This window comes from Candoia aspera, chromosome 1 (genome assembly GCF_035149785.1).
Source record: "Candoia aspera isolate rCanAsp1 chromosome 1, rCanAsp1.hap2, whole genome shotgun sequence".
Lineage (NCBI taxonomy): Eukaryota > Metazoa > Chordata > Lepidosauria > Squamata > Boidae > Candoia > Candoia aspera.
In genome coordinates, this window is record NC_086153.1 from 219,591,312 (window position 1) to 219,606,068 (window position 14,757).

The following is a 14,757-nucleotide window of genomic DNA, read 5'->3' on the forward strand; positions in this document are numbered from 1 at the left end:
CTTTAGCCACTTTACTATTAATTATGAAGGCTACTCCATTTCTTCTGTGGTCCTCTTGTCCACAGTAGTAGATCTGGTGGTCATTTGATGTGAAGTGGCCCATTCCAGTCCATTTCAGTTCACTGACGCCCAGAATGTCTATCTTTAACCTTGACATCTCACCAATAACCACATCCAATTTGCCCTGGCTCATAGATCTTACATTCCAGGTTCCAATGGTGTGTCGATCCTTAGAACATCGGATTCGCCATTCACCACCAGCACCGTCGGCCGCCAGCCGTCCTTTTGGCTTTCAGCTAGCTGCGTCATCACGTCTGGGGCTAGTTGAACTCATCCTCTGTTCCTCCCCAGTAGCATTTTGACCATCTTCCGACCTGGGGGCCTGATCTTCCGATGGTATACCGACATATCTCTGGTTGTACTGATCCATTTAGTTTTCACGACAAGAATACTGGGGTGGGTTGCCATTACCTTCCCCAGGGATCGCATTTAGTCTGACCTCTCTGTCATGACCTTCCCGTCTTGGGTGGCCCTTCACGGTTTAGCTCATGGCATCACTGAGGTGCTCAAGCTCCAGCACCACAACAAGGTAACGATCCTTTGCTAAAGATATGCCTTACCTTTCATTAAAAAAAAAGCCTCCTCCAAGTACTCTAATTTTCAAATAAGTCATTATGCTCCTACTGTTAAACTTGGAATCATTTCAGATGAGGATTTTGACAATACCCTTCCATAAAGCATCATTTTGCCATATTTTTAAGAAGCCATCCCAGTTAGATATGAAAGCTAAGATTCTGTTTACATTATTATTATTATTATTATTATTATTATTATTATTATTATTTATTAAATTTATATCACCGCTCATCTCCCCCAATGGGGGACTCTGGGTGGTTTACAATAAATAGCACTAAAAACATAGCCACATAAAAATCACATTAAAATGTACATAAAAACAAATGTAAAATCCAAGTGGAGATGGAACACAATCACTAAGAGGTGCTATGATGCCAGCCATCCCCAGGTGGAGCTATCACTCTCCCCCTCCCAAGCAAGGTGGCAGAACCAGGTCTTAAGTTTCTTCCGGAAGTCCGAGAGCGAGGAAACCTGTCTCAACTCCGTGGGCAAGATGTTCCAAAGGGCGGGCGCCACTGCAGGGAAAGTTCACCTCCTGGACCCCGCTAGATGAAATTCCTTTGCTGATGGGGTCTGTAGCATGCCCTCCCTGCCTTACCGGGTGGGACGAGTCGATGTTATGGGGACGAGACGGTCCATCAGGTACCCTGGTCCCATGCAATGTAGGGCTTTAAAGGTGATAACCAACACCTTGAATTAGACCCGGAAGCAAACTGGTACCCAATGCAGTGCGCGTAACAGTGGTGTCACATGGGGTGATTTTACAGCCCTGATAACTGTCCATGCAGCCACGTTCTGGACCAGCTGAAACTTCCGAATACTTTTCAAGGGTAGCTCCATGTAGAGCGCATTGCAGTAGTCTATGTGGGAGATGACAAGGGCATGAGTGACTGTTCGGAGGGCATCTCAGTCCAGGAATGGGCGTAGCTGGCGCACCACCCAAAGATGCGCAAAGGCCCTCCTGGCCATGACTGCCACCTGCTCTTTGAGCAGGAGTCGCAAGTCCAGGAGGACCCCCAGGTTCCGCACTGGTTCCGAATGGGGCAGTGCCACCCCATCCAGAACCAAAGATGACAGCTTCCTGGAACCTGAGGAGCCATCAATCCACAGCCACTCTGTCTTACCAGGGTTCAGTTGAAGCCTGTTGTTCCCCATCCAGGCCCACACAGCCCCCAGGCACCTGGAAAGGGTGGAGACCGCATCACTTACTTCACCCGGGATGGAGATATATAACTGGGTATCATCAGCATATTGATGATACCTCATCCCATGGTGATGGATGATCTCACCCAGCGGTTTCGTGTAGATGTTAAATAGGAGAAGAGAGAGTACTGAACTCTGTGGCACCCCACAGTGGAGGGGTCGAGAGCCGGATCTCTCCTCTCCTATCACCATCGATTGGGACCGGCCCTGGAGGAAGGAGGTGAACCAGCGCAAAACTACACCGCCCACCCCCAACCCCCTGAGCTGCCCCAGAAGGATAGCATGGTCGATGGTATCGAAAGCCGCTGAGAGGTCCAAGAGAGCCAGGATGGATGCACTGCCTCCATCCTGCTCCCGCCAGAGATCATCCATAAGTGCAACCAATGCAGCCTCCGTCCCATATCCTGACCTGAAACCTGACTGAAAGGGGTCCAGATAATCTCTTTCCTCCAAAATTCTCTGGAGCTGCAATGCAAGCACTTTCTCAGCCACCTTTCCCAAGAAGGGAAGGTGGGAGACAGGGCGAAAATTGCCCAGTATAGTAGGCAAATTGCTGTAAATTTAGGCAAATATAGTAAATTGCTGCTTAATCATTTGTCCAGTATCTCCAGCTCATCTGACAAATGCAGGATTGATCCGAAAATGTTGCTGCCTAATGCAAAGGCAAAAGTACACCTTTCCACCCAAATTTTGGTTTGTTTGGTCTAGTTTGGTCAGTTTGGTCTAGTGGTTAAGGCACCAGGCTAAAAACCAGGAGACTGAGAGTTCTAGTCCCACCTTAGGCCTGAAAGCCGACTGGATGACCTTGGGCCAGTCACGCTCTCTCAGCCCAGCCCACCTCACAGGGTGGTGGTTGTGGGGAAAATAGGAGGAGGAAGGAGTGTTTGGTATGTTTGCCGCCTTGAGTTATTTATAAAAATAATAAAGGCGGGATAGAAAATAAAATAAACACATTTCACATAGGGACCATAACAGAACTTGCAGCCGAACTCATTCATTGGAACCCTACATGATGAAGCAGCATAGCACAAACCCGCTCTCTTGTATCTGTGACCCCCTTCCATATCTCTGAAGGGGGCTGTGCTTTCACATCTTAACCATCTCCAGCGTCAATGGGTACATCTCCTTCAACCATTTTCTCATGGGAGCTGGAGCACATTCACATGAACTCTCAGAAAATGGTTTGCTTTTTGTTTCAAGTAGCTTGTCAAATTCTGCCAGCACACCATTTAGCTTCAAAATGGCTATTTTGATAGATATTTTGGGTTTAATGGATTTTGTATAGACTGTGAACTGATTCCAAAATGTTGTCCTTTAATAGTAAACTATCTTCCACTTTGATAGATAATGATATGGCTTCGTATCCCTTTATGGATTGGGATGGATTTTCAACTGCAAAAAAGATAACCTGAAATATTTCAAATGCAAGCAGTGTAATGGTTATTAGAGGTGGCAAAGGCAAAGGTTTAAGTGGATTGCTTATTTAGAACAGAAGTGGAAGGGGAGAAAGATCCCCAAGAACAGTGTTGTTTAGATATTTTATATCTAAATATATGATAAGAATGCTGGCACAGCATAAGAACGATGAGTTACAAATCAAGCATACAAAGCAATAGTACTCTAGCCATGTGCTCAACTGCTTCCTTCCTCCCACCACTTCCCTCCCACATCATTCAGTCCAGTTTGAACCAAGAACAGAAGAGATACGACTACTGCAGTGCTGGCTAGGCTGGAAACGAGGGCAGAACATCAACACTTTCAAAATGTGCTTATTTTCTTTTTGTTCAGAATACTTGAAACAGCTGTTTGCACATCCCTCTGAGGATACTTGAATCCAGATGGAGTTCTTTCTAACAAAAATTGTGCAGTCATTTCCCCCTAATCCTCTACAGTGTTCTTTTGGTTCCTCTTACTCTTGACAGGCCCTTCAAATATTCCAAGTTTCACCTGACACTGAAAAATGCTTCTCTCCTGTACCAATAACACAATTTATTTTACCTCTAACAATAGGATCCATTCCAATTAACGAAAAAGCCTTTCCTGAGTCACCTGGAAAGACTGCTGTGGGTAGAAAAATAGTGCTCATCTAATTGCAACCTTGCAACATGCAAACACAAACACAGTTTCTGAGGGAAAACCACCTATACTCAGTTTTGGTTATTTGCTGTGTAAATTATATTATGCTTTGCCCTAAGTTACATTTCATGTCACCAGCCTTTGCTTTTGGCAAAAGGTATTTGATTCTTAACTTGACTTAAAATTGGAGTTTTCCACCACATTCTCATAGGTCCTTGAACTCATAATTGCTTTGCCATGGTTGAAGATGAAGGATTTTTTCTTGGCAGCTCTCAGGCTGCTTAATATAAGGAACTGTTGGTAATACTTTCCTTTTCCCTTACAATATTTTCTATCACTTGTCTCAGTAGAGTAGGTCACTCATGTAATTCCCTGTCCTTCTCATGCTTAAGCTTGCCAACTTTTGCTTCTCCTTTCTCATGCTTTAGACTGCCAATTTGTTTCTTTTCTATCCTATATCTTTAATAGCTGCTTAACCTGCAGACATTAGCAGCCAGCCAGTATGGTTTCATGGTTAAAGAGCACGATTTGGCCCAGAGAGTCCTGAGCTTGGCCCAGAGAGACATGAGCTCAGATCTTTGCTCTGCTATTTGACACTGGCCAGCCAGTCTTTCATAGCCTGAAATCACAAGGTTGTTCAATTAATACAACGGGACAATGACTGTGGATGTCACTGGGAGCTCCTCAGAGGACTGCAAACAGCGCATAAACATTCACAGTCCACATCCCCACAGGTGAGAGATGGCTCTTTGGCACATATACAGACTTAGACTCAGATTACCCTACCCCATCTGCTCAAGGAGAGAGAAACTCATTGGAAAAGGTTGGGTAAAGATAGGGCTTCCATCATTCCCAGCAGACTCGGGTTAACACTGGGAATCTCCAAGAAGATGGAGAAGTCCAGGAAATTGAGGCATAGGATCATTCATTTCAGGATGCATTCTATTTCTGTAGAACTAAGTGAATGTGTATACCCAGGAATTTGCATTAGGTTTTTTATTTCAGTTTTCTGCATTGTACTAAGTTGTGGAATTAGGTTCAGACTTTGTTCATATTTCAGGTTATGTTCATGAAGGTACAATCTTTTCTTTGGAATCTTCTCATTATCTGTAATATTTCAAATTCTCTCCAGTCTTTTCTGAGATTTCAAACAGAAGAATCTTCACTTGTAGCAGACTAGTGCCACTTTATGGTCTCTCCAGAATATTGTATTTTCTTTTAGATTTTTTTTCTTTGGTAACTAATTTCCAAGCTGTTTATTACAATGATCTGGGTAGCTCTAGAGTTATCTCAGCCCATACTGAATGCCTGCATTTGAATACTTTTTTTAATATTTTATCTCCATTTTAATATAAAGCTTGATTCTGTTCATCTCCTGAGAGATAGATTTTTCTCCCAAGTTGGGGGTGGGTGGGCAGGGGGAGGAAGAAGGACTGGAACTTGTAATCACTGTGCTTTTACTCTACACAGCTAGGAGGTAGCACTACCAACATTATTTCAGTGTTTGTCATTTGACCTTTTAGTCACCAGAAAGGCAGCACAGAGGATGAGAGCCTTACAACTTGTGCATTAGAAATATGGGGTGAACACTAGCTGAAATGTCCCCTGAAAGACAGATGGTAGCAATAGGAACTACCAAACTGCTACTCCAAGGATGCAAGACCAGGGTAGGCCAACCTGGAGAACGTCTAGGAGAGGAGGTTTTGGACCTCCAGCCTTCCATCCTGCAGGCTCAACACATGGCTACAACAATAAATAAAAGAAAATGCTTGCTTCTGTTCTGTAAAAATCAGTGCTTGATATTGCTTTTACTATGGACTTATAAGAAGGGTATTTCTGTTGTATTATTCTTATTATTTGCAGATATACTGAGCCCTAGTAACTGGATGCTATTTCAGGTTTCAGTAACAATGAGCAAAAAGATAAAATAGAACAGTGTTACACAAATTTATTCAGAAGTAAGCTCCACTGAGTCCACTGCGACTCAATTCTATAATATCTATAAGGTTGCACCTTTCAAAGCAAGGTGCATAGTAGACCTTAAAAGACTTGCTCTTTTTATCCTAAGAGTATTTATTATAGCTACTAAAATTCACATAAAAAGAACCAGAAATGTAAGTGTTCCTCAAAACTAATGATATGGGACCTTTAATAGTTATATTTATTTTTTAAGTGTCTGTTCTAGTTGCTCATGAAATAACCCAAGTCTAAACACTCCAGTACTACAGGTAGTCCTCACTTAACAACCATTCATTTAGTGATGGTACAGACTTACAACAGTGCTGAAAAAACAACTTACAACCTGTGTTCACACTTAGAACCGTCACAGCCTCCCCGTGGTCACATGATCACAATCTGGGCACTTGGCATATGGTTCACATTTATGACCATCGCAGCATCCTATGGTCACGTGATCACCATTTTCAACCTTCCCAGCTGGCTTCTGACAAGCAACATCAATGGGAACCATGTGATTCACTTAATGACCACATGGTTTGCTTAATGACCACAGTGATTCGCTTAGTGACTGCCACAAAAGCCATAACATTGGGTTGGATTCGCTTAATGACCTCTCCGCTTAGCAACCAAAATACCTGTCTCAATTGTGGTTGTTAAGCGAGGACTACCTGTACGTCATGTACTCCAACCAGTTGGAATTTCTAGAGGAAGTCTTTTAAAAACAAAGTCCATACATTGTGCTAAACCATGGATTATCTGTGGTTTATTGAATAAACCACAATTAGATGGGTTCATACAACAAACTATACAAAACCCAAACAGTCCATGTTATGCCTTAGTGTTGTGTATGAATGAAGCCAAAGAGTCCTATCAAGACAAGGCATTTATCATGCAGTCCTCTCATTCATGGAGTTTTAAAGAAGGGCCAAATATCACAGACTTCCATCTGTAGCACTCCCTGTTTTCCTAGTGGTACACCCAATTTACAATTTTTAAAGTGAGACAAAGAAGACAGATCTCCTTGGTTAAGGTAGAAAGTATAAAATATCTGCCAGATGCCTCTTGATTAGTATCATGAGGAACCATCCACCTGGGAGCATCCAGACACTGCAAATCAAATATGAAAACTTGGAAATATTCATTCATTCATTCATTTTTCAAATTTCTATCACCACCCATCTCTCCCAAAAAGGGGGACTCTGGGTGGTTTACAATAAAATCAGCAATTAAAACCATAAAAGATATAAAATTACAATATAAACAACCGATATAAGTAGAGAATAAATAGATATAAAATCCAAGTAGTGAAGATCTCATTCATTGGGGAGGGCTCTACAGCACCAGCCACCCTCAGGAAGAACTATTGCCCCTCCCACCCCAGGTGAGGCAGCAGAACCAGGTCTTCAAATTCTTCTGGAAGGCCGGGAGTGAAGGGGCCTGCCGGGAATGAAGGGGCCTGTCTTACCTCCGGGGGCAGAATGTTCCAGAGGGCGGGTGCCACTGCAGAGGAGGCCCACCTCCTGGACCCCGCCAAATGGAATTCTCTTACTGATGGGGTCCGTAGCATGCACTGTCTACATGACCGGGTGGGACGGGTCGATGTTATGATGTTATGTTATGTTTTATGTTATGTTATAAAGTATATGCTGGCAGTGCAGATTTCCCATTTAGTGCTGCTGGAGGAATCTTTCCTCTTGGCCTCCTAAAATCAAATACTGATGGTAATAAAGCTTGTCAGACGACAGAATGTCTCTAGCTGTGCAAGCTAGAAGGAGAAAAGGAGAAGATGGCTGTAGCCACACTGCCATCTCCTCAGTTCCTGAGGGAATTAATTAGCCAGACTGAGGAGGGTTTGCTCATCAGCTGCACTCCGTTGCTATCTGCGATGCCAAAGTTAAGAATGCAACCAAAGCTATGTAAAGCAGTCAAAACGAATTAATGAAGATGTAATTTCTCCAGTAATGTAAGGCAAATGTTCCATGTAACATGATTATTAACCTGGTTTACTTCTTTTAATCCCTAGTAGAGGTCTATTTCCATAAACCCAGAAGGTTTTGCTTTCAAACTCCTTAATACATTATTATTATTATTATTATTATTATTATTATTATTATTATTAAAAGATATTTGAGAGACTGTGTTAGCACTGCTTGTGATTTAGAGCACTGAGGTAGTCTGTATGATGGGACATCTTTAGTGATGCATTTCTACTTTCTTCCTTGACTGGAAGAAATGTTAGATGGGCAGGTGCAGCTGCTTAATGAGAGAAGCTGAATTATAGTTATGGAATTAATGGGTACAGCTCTGGAAATGAGTTGTTAACAGAAGAATGATAAAATTCATCCTGCTCTGTCATGTCCTAGATTAAAATAAAAACTTCAGACAACAGCCCTAACATACAGTATACAGATATGTAATTCAGAGATCAGGAGTGCATATATTTACAGGAGGATTTTCATTCATTTCAGCCGAGGGATCTCTCTGTACTGATCTGGGATCTGGGCTTGGATGTAACTACTGAAATGAATGAAGAAGCTACTATAAGCAAGTATATGCACTGATGCTTCCATATTCATAACAGATAAATGGACTAGATCAGATACGTCCATTGTGTGCATGTACATATTCTGGGGCATAGCATGTGTTTTATCACTCACCTGGTTGAATTTAATGTGAAGTATAGGTTTTACCAGCCTGTGCCAAATACCAACCCCGTAGAACCAAAAGTCACTGCTGACCACATGCAGCTGACCAATGTAATCAGCTTCAAATACTTGGGAAGCATCATCTTGAGCGATAGGTCTTTGGAAAGAGAAATTGACTCCAGGATCAGCAAGGCTACAGGCACTGGGGCAGCTGGGAACCAGATTGCTCAATCAATGCAACATCCATATCTCCACAAAGCTGAAAATCTACAGAGCTGTGGTTATCCTTTCTCTCTTATATGGATGTGAGTCCTGGAATCTGTACTGAAGGCACATCAAACAACTGGAGAAATTCCACATGCACACTCTCCACTCCATCCTTGGCATTCGTTGGCAAGACCGTGTCTCCAACCTGGAGGTCTTGGATCTCATGGAGTTCACCAGCACTGAGTCCCTGATTATCAGAGCCCAGATGTGGTGGGTGGGACACATCATCAGAATGGATGACCACAGTATGCCTTGCCCGTTGCCCTGTAGTGTACTGGAGTCTGGGAAGAGACCTCAAGGTAGTCCATACTAGTGCTACAAAGACACTGTGAAAGAAACCCGATGCCACTGTGATGTCCAGCCAAAGGAACTAGAAGGTGCGGCTGCTGACAGAACCTGCTGGTGAGCCCTGGGCCATGAAGCCTCCACTGGCTTTGAAGACAGGCGTTGCCAAAAACTGATAGAAAACTGTAAGCAGCATCACAGAATAATACCCACAGTTACTACAACAATGGACTTCCAGTGCCCCCATTGTGCTAGACTCTGTGCTTCCAGACTGGGACTGCAGAGCCACCTCTGTGTCCACAGATGAACTGCACAACAGTCTGTCTCCTTTGAACGTGAAGGACTATCATATAGATTAAAAAAGCATTCTTCAAACAAAGTAATCAAAAATAAATAAAAATGACAAACCATCAACTAAGGGACTTTAAAAATCTTGTTCATTTCTACAACAGTTTGGGATGTTAACAATTTTGTTACCACTAAATGCTTAAAAACCTCCTTTAAAAAAACCTCCTTATGCTAGCAAGCAACTGTCAAGGAAGGGAAACATATGCCTGTTTTCCAGCATTAGTTTAGTGAACCAGAAAATAACTTGATTTCCACAGCTAGATTAATAATGTAGCCATGAAAGCAGCAACAAAGCTGAATGTGGAAGCAGCAAAGGAACCATGGAAAAAGCCGGATTGATTTGACATCAAGTGCTGTTGCTCAAATTTCTTTCTGTGATAAGCGTAACATATGTTTATCTACAGACGTTCTTATGACATCTGCTTCAGTTCTCCTTGTTAATGGCCCTTTCCACTTAAAGGAATTTAAGGATATGTAGCTTAAATCTATACTGAGAACAAAAAGACTCGCAATCAATATTTATACCTTTATAGCAACATTGATGAATTTTCCATGCTGCATTTTATCAGTTGACAGAATCTCATAATGGTCTTGAGAGATAAAATGATTGGTTTTAACCAATCAAGTCCTTGCATAGAAACCTTCCAGCAGGCTCCACCTTTATTTATGTGTTGATTCTGTGTTTATTGCCTCGTTTTTCAGCTCAGTTTTTTGCAGAGAACATGCATTGTTCTTCCCCAAGTTATCCAACCTCCATGGAACTTGGGCCCAAATATGGTGTTTTGTTTTTTTGTTTTTGTTTTGGCTATGTTTTCCTTGCAGTAAGTCAGTCTGTAAGATATATGAGACTCAGAAAGAGATCAGCCGGGCTGAGGTGACTTAGCCAGCTGCATGGCTAAATAGGAACATGAAGTTAAGCTCCTACAATCCTGATCATTACTGATCATGGCTGTTTTTCTTTTGCTATTTTCAGCTATAGAAGCAGGTGTTCCTTTTATATTTTGAATCATAATCAGGCACGCACCCAACTTGTGCATACTATAAATACAATTACTAATACAGTATACCTTTTTTTTCTACTCAGTGTAGAATTGAACAGTGGTAAGTTACTCTCTACCATTTTTACCAATATGGAGCACTAGGGTGGGACATAGAGAAGCCAAAAATTGTTGGAGGAAGATAACAGAGTGAATCCATTACTTCTACATGCAGAACATGTATGGAGGCACCCATTCCCAATCACCCTGATCCCAGAATGATGAACTGCAAAGAAAAAGTCACAGTGCACACTTTGCCCTTTTATGAAGTTACACACAGGTATGTAAGGGCCAGAGTTTGTCCTGCTGTCACTCCCCTCCTCTCCCTCGAGATGCCTGTGAGCGTGCATGTGCTCGTACTACTTATACAATATATCCAGAACCGTCTGCAGCTCTCTAGAAGGAATAGGAGAAGGACATCATCCATACTCCAGAACTGGAATTTTGTTCTTGGCCACTATTAATCTTCCAAAAGAGTACAACATACCTTAGATTTTTGCTTGTTTCTTTGAAACACACATAGAAATGTGGGTAGGAAGTGTTGTATATATAATAATACTGAAGTGTATTACCCAAATATACAGTTTTAGAAGGAATTTCTTGAAGTCAGAAGAAAAGTGTTCAATAGTGCTGTATATATATCAGAACATCAGCAGTGTTTGGGGGGGCTGGAAAATAGCTCACAAATGGAAGTGTTTCATTGATTAACAACTGCCAAAATATGAACAGCTAGGCCAGCTGCATATGTATTTGAGTTTGGCCATGGCTTGCTGAGAAAGCCCAAATCAGTCTCACAGACAAGCATTGGAATGATTTCTGTTCAGCAAATTTTTCCCCCTCTGCCTTTTCCACCATTGCCAGGGTGGTTTTCCAACTGCTCCCAAACTGGAAAGGACTGGCATGGAATTTCCCAAGTCTTCAGGCTTCTTGCTGTTGTCAGCTGATTTGCATTAATAATGTCTGGAATTCTCAGAAATCTTCAACATTAAGAAGATCAGAATTCTGCCTAAAGCAAAACATGAGTATGAAATAAAGGCTGTTGCTAAGAAGAATGAGGAGCTATGAAGAGTTCAGGGAGAACTCAAATGAAGACAATTTATTCTGAGAAGTAGTTCCTTTTTTTTTAAAAATTTCACTTGCTGAAGGCTGATCCTTCTGAAGCAAAGAAGCAGGCTTTTTGCCTAAAGCCTACTTGCACAGTATGTCTCTGGATTAATAAATTTGTTTATTTTTATTCGTTCAATTTATAAGCTGCCTCAATTGTCCAATTGTAGGTAACATACAACAGAGTAAAATGATAAAACAGGTAAAAAGTGGGGAGGGGGGTTGCCCCTTCAAGTCATTCTTGACTCCTGGTGACTGGCTGGACAAGTCCCTGCAGTTTTCTTGGCAAGGTTTTTCAGAAGTGGTTTGCCATTGCCAGCTTCCTAGGGCTGAGAGAGAGGGACTGGCTGAAAGTCACCCAGCTGGCTTTTATGCCTAAGGCAGGACTAGAACTCACGGTCTTCCAGTTTCTGGCCTGGAGCCTTAACCACCACACCAAACTGGCTCTCAAACTGGCAAGTAGCAGTTAAAGCAAAAAACAGTATATATTGTTATATTGGGGAAGGAAACAGCAAGAACCAACCAAGTTTGCATGGGATACGAACAGAAAATAAGAATAAGCTGGTGTTACAGGTTCAGACACTACAAAAAAACTATGATTAAAATAAGGTAGTATTTATTATTTTAAAAAATCAAATGTTGATTTACATTAGTTTTTTACCAAAATAAACCATGGTTTCTTGGCTCAAGTGCTCAAACATTTTATTTGTTTACCTTCTACAAACACAAAACACTCAGGGGTCTACAGTAACAAACCATAAAACAATAAAACTTCCACAGTAAACATTAAAATTACATCAGTTTAAATAATACAACCCCAAAGCCATAGTACAGTCATCCACCCTAGGCATCATACATCACTACAGGTTCTCTGCAATCGCTCTGGTTTTTATTGCTTCTGGAAGGGCAAAATTGCTTCAGCCAACCTCAAGCCGTGCAGGCTCAGTTCAGTTTGGCTGAATTAGGTCATGGACTTCAGAAAGAATCCATTCCAGCAGTAACTGGCTGAATTATTAAAGTCTGAGGAATGCTGGAGCAAAATAAACTTGATAGAGTTGATGGTTCAACTTCAGATGTGTCCATTTTTAGGAACAGTGAAGAGATATGCTTGCCATGAGTGATTCTGGACCACTGAGTTTGGAAAGTTGGAACCTTTTTGTCTTTTTTTCTCCTAGGTAGTTTATCATTTGCATTTGCTTCTTTACACAAAATCTGTAGTATTATGTAAATTTTGAGCTATTGAAGATAGATAATAATAAATTAAAAAGCAACACCTACAATAAGCATTTCTGGTTTATAATGTTGAATTTATGGTGGATTCCCATTTTGAAAAAGTTGGGGCAACATATAAAATTATTCTATGCTCCCCATGAACAGTAGAAAGTCTTTTTTCCAAAGCAAATATATTACTTTTCAGTTAAAATGGCCAGATTGCCCTTTGTAATCGCTTAAATCAGCCCCTCATGTTTAAAGATAAATAAAAATCCTTTGCCGGCTGCATAATTCCTTAAACAGTATATTCATCTGAAAAATGAAGCAATGAATAAGGTTTATTCCTCCTTACAGTGTTAAAAAAGAATCATTAAAGACTGCTGAAGCCATTGCAATCACAGAAGAGGATGGAGTCTAAAAGAGAGCAAGAACATACACGTAGGCACATATTCTAGGGAAAGGTGTTTCATAAGTTTGTAATCATCCCGGATGTGGGGGGGAAACAATTTTTAGCCCTCAAGCATAATCCAGTATTCTTTACATCAGCAAAATACTTTGTGAAATCAATAGAAGAGAATATACGTAGCTCAGGGTTGAACTGTGGAGTCCTTGGTGCTCTCTGAGCTTGGTTGGTTGCTTGCAGATGTTTTGTTGCCTGACTAGGCAACTTCTTCAGTGCTAGTGAGCATGGGGTTTGCTCCCTGTTTACATACAGTAGCTTGCCCAAAAGGAGCTGTGTAAGAACATTATTCAGACGAGCACAAGTGCACTGCAGCAACCCAGAACACCAGAAAAAGGAAACAGACTTCCTATACATCTTCCAACAAAATGGATACCCACAGAAACTTTATCAAAAAGTGCCTGACCACTCAACCCACTACAGCACAATCAACCCAAGCTATGAAAAGGATAACACTGCTATACATCAAAAACATCTCAGAAACAACCAGCTGTTCTATTCTGAGTATGAATCAACCAGGAGGAGGTAGTTTAATGTTTTATTTACAAGATTTACAACTATTTACACCAGTTAAAACTTAAGTGGCAACAGTATTTTTCATCTATCAGTTCCACCCTGGCAAGAAGGTAGAACAGATCTTGACTGTAGGATTCTGGAGCCTCAATGGATAGAATTCTGTTGTAGAACGTGGAAACTGGACAAGGCTAGGTTCAGTTCCAGAACATGGCAAGGCAATGAGGCGAGACTCTACTGTAGATTGTGACAAGGAGGCAAGGCAAGGCTTGGCTGCAGAATGTGGCAAGGTGGCAGGACAAGGCTCGGCTGTGGCTTGTGGCAAGGTGGCAGGACAAGACTCAGCTGAAGAAAGCAGCAAAGCGGCAGGACAAGACTCAGCTGAATAATGCAGTGAAATGGCACGACAAGACTCGGCTGAAGAACGCAGCAAGGTGATAGGACAAGACCCGGCTGAATAACACAGTGAAGTGGCATGACAAGACTCGGCTGAAGAATGCAGCAAAGTGGCAGGACAAGACTCGGCTGAATAATACAGTGAAGTGGCAGGACCAGACTTGGCTGAAGAACTCAGTGAAGCAGCAGGGCAAGACTCGGCTAGAGAACACAGCAAGGCGACAGGACAAGACTTGACTGAAGAATGCAGTGAAGAGGCAGGACAAGACTTGGCTGAAGAACACTATGAAGTGGCAAGGCAAGACTCAGCTGGAGAATGCAGCAAGGAGACAGGACAAGACTTGACTGAAGAACTCAGCAAAGTGGCAGGACAAGACTCGGCTGAAGAACACAGAGAAGCAGCAGGAGAAGACTCAGCTGAAGAACTCAGCAAGGAGGCAGGGCAAGACTCGGCTGAAGAACACAGAGAAGCAGCAGGAGAAGACTCAGCTGAAGAACTCAGCAAAGTGGCAGGGCAAGACTTGGCTGAAGACTGCAGCAAAGCAGCAGGACAAGACTCAGCTGAGGAATGCAGCAAGGTGGTGCTAAGCACGTGGTCCGGTGTAGGAAGACAAAG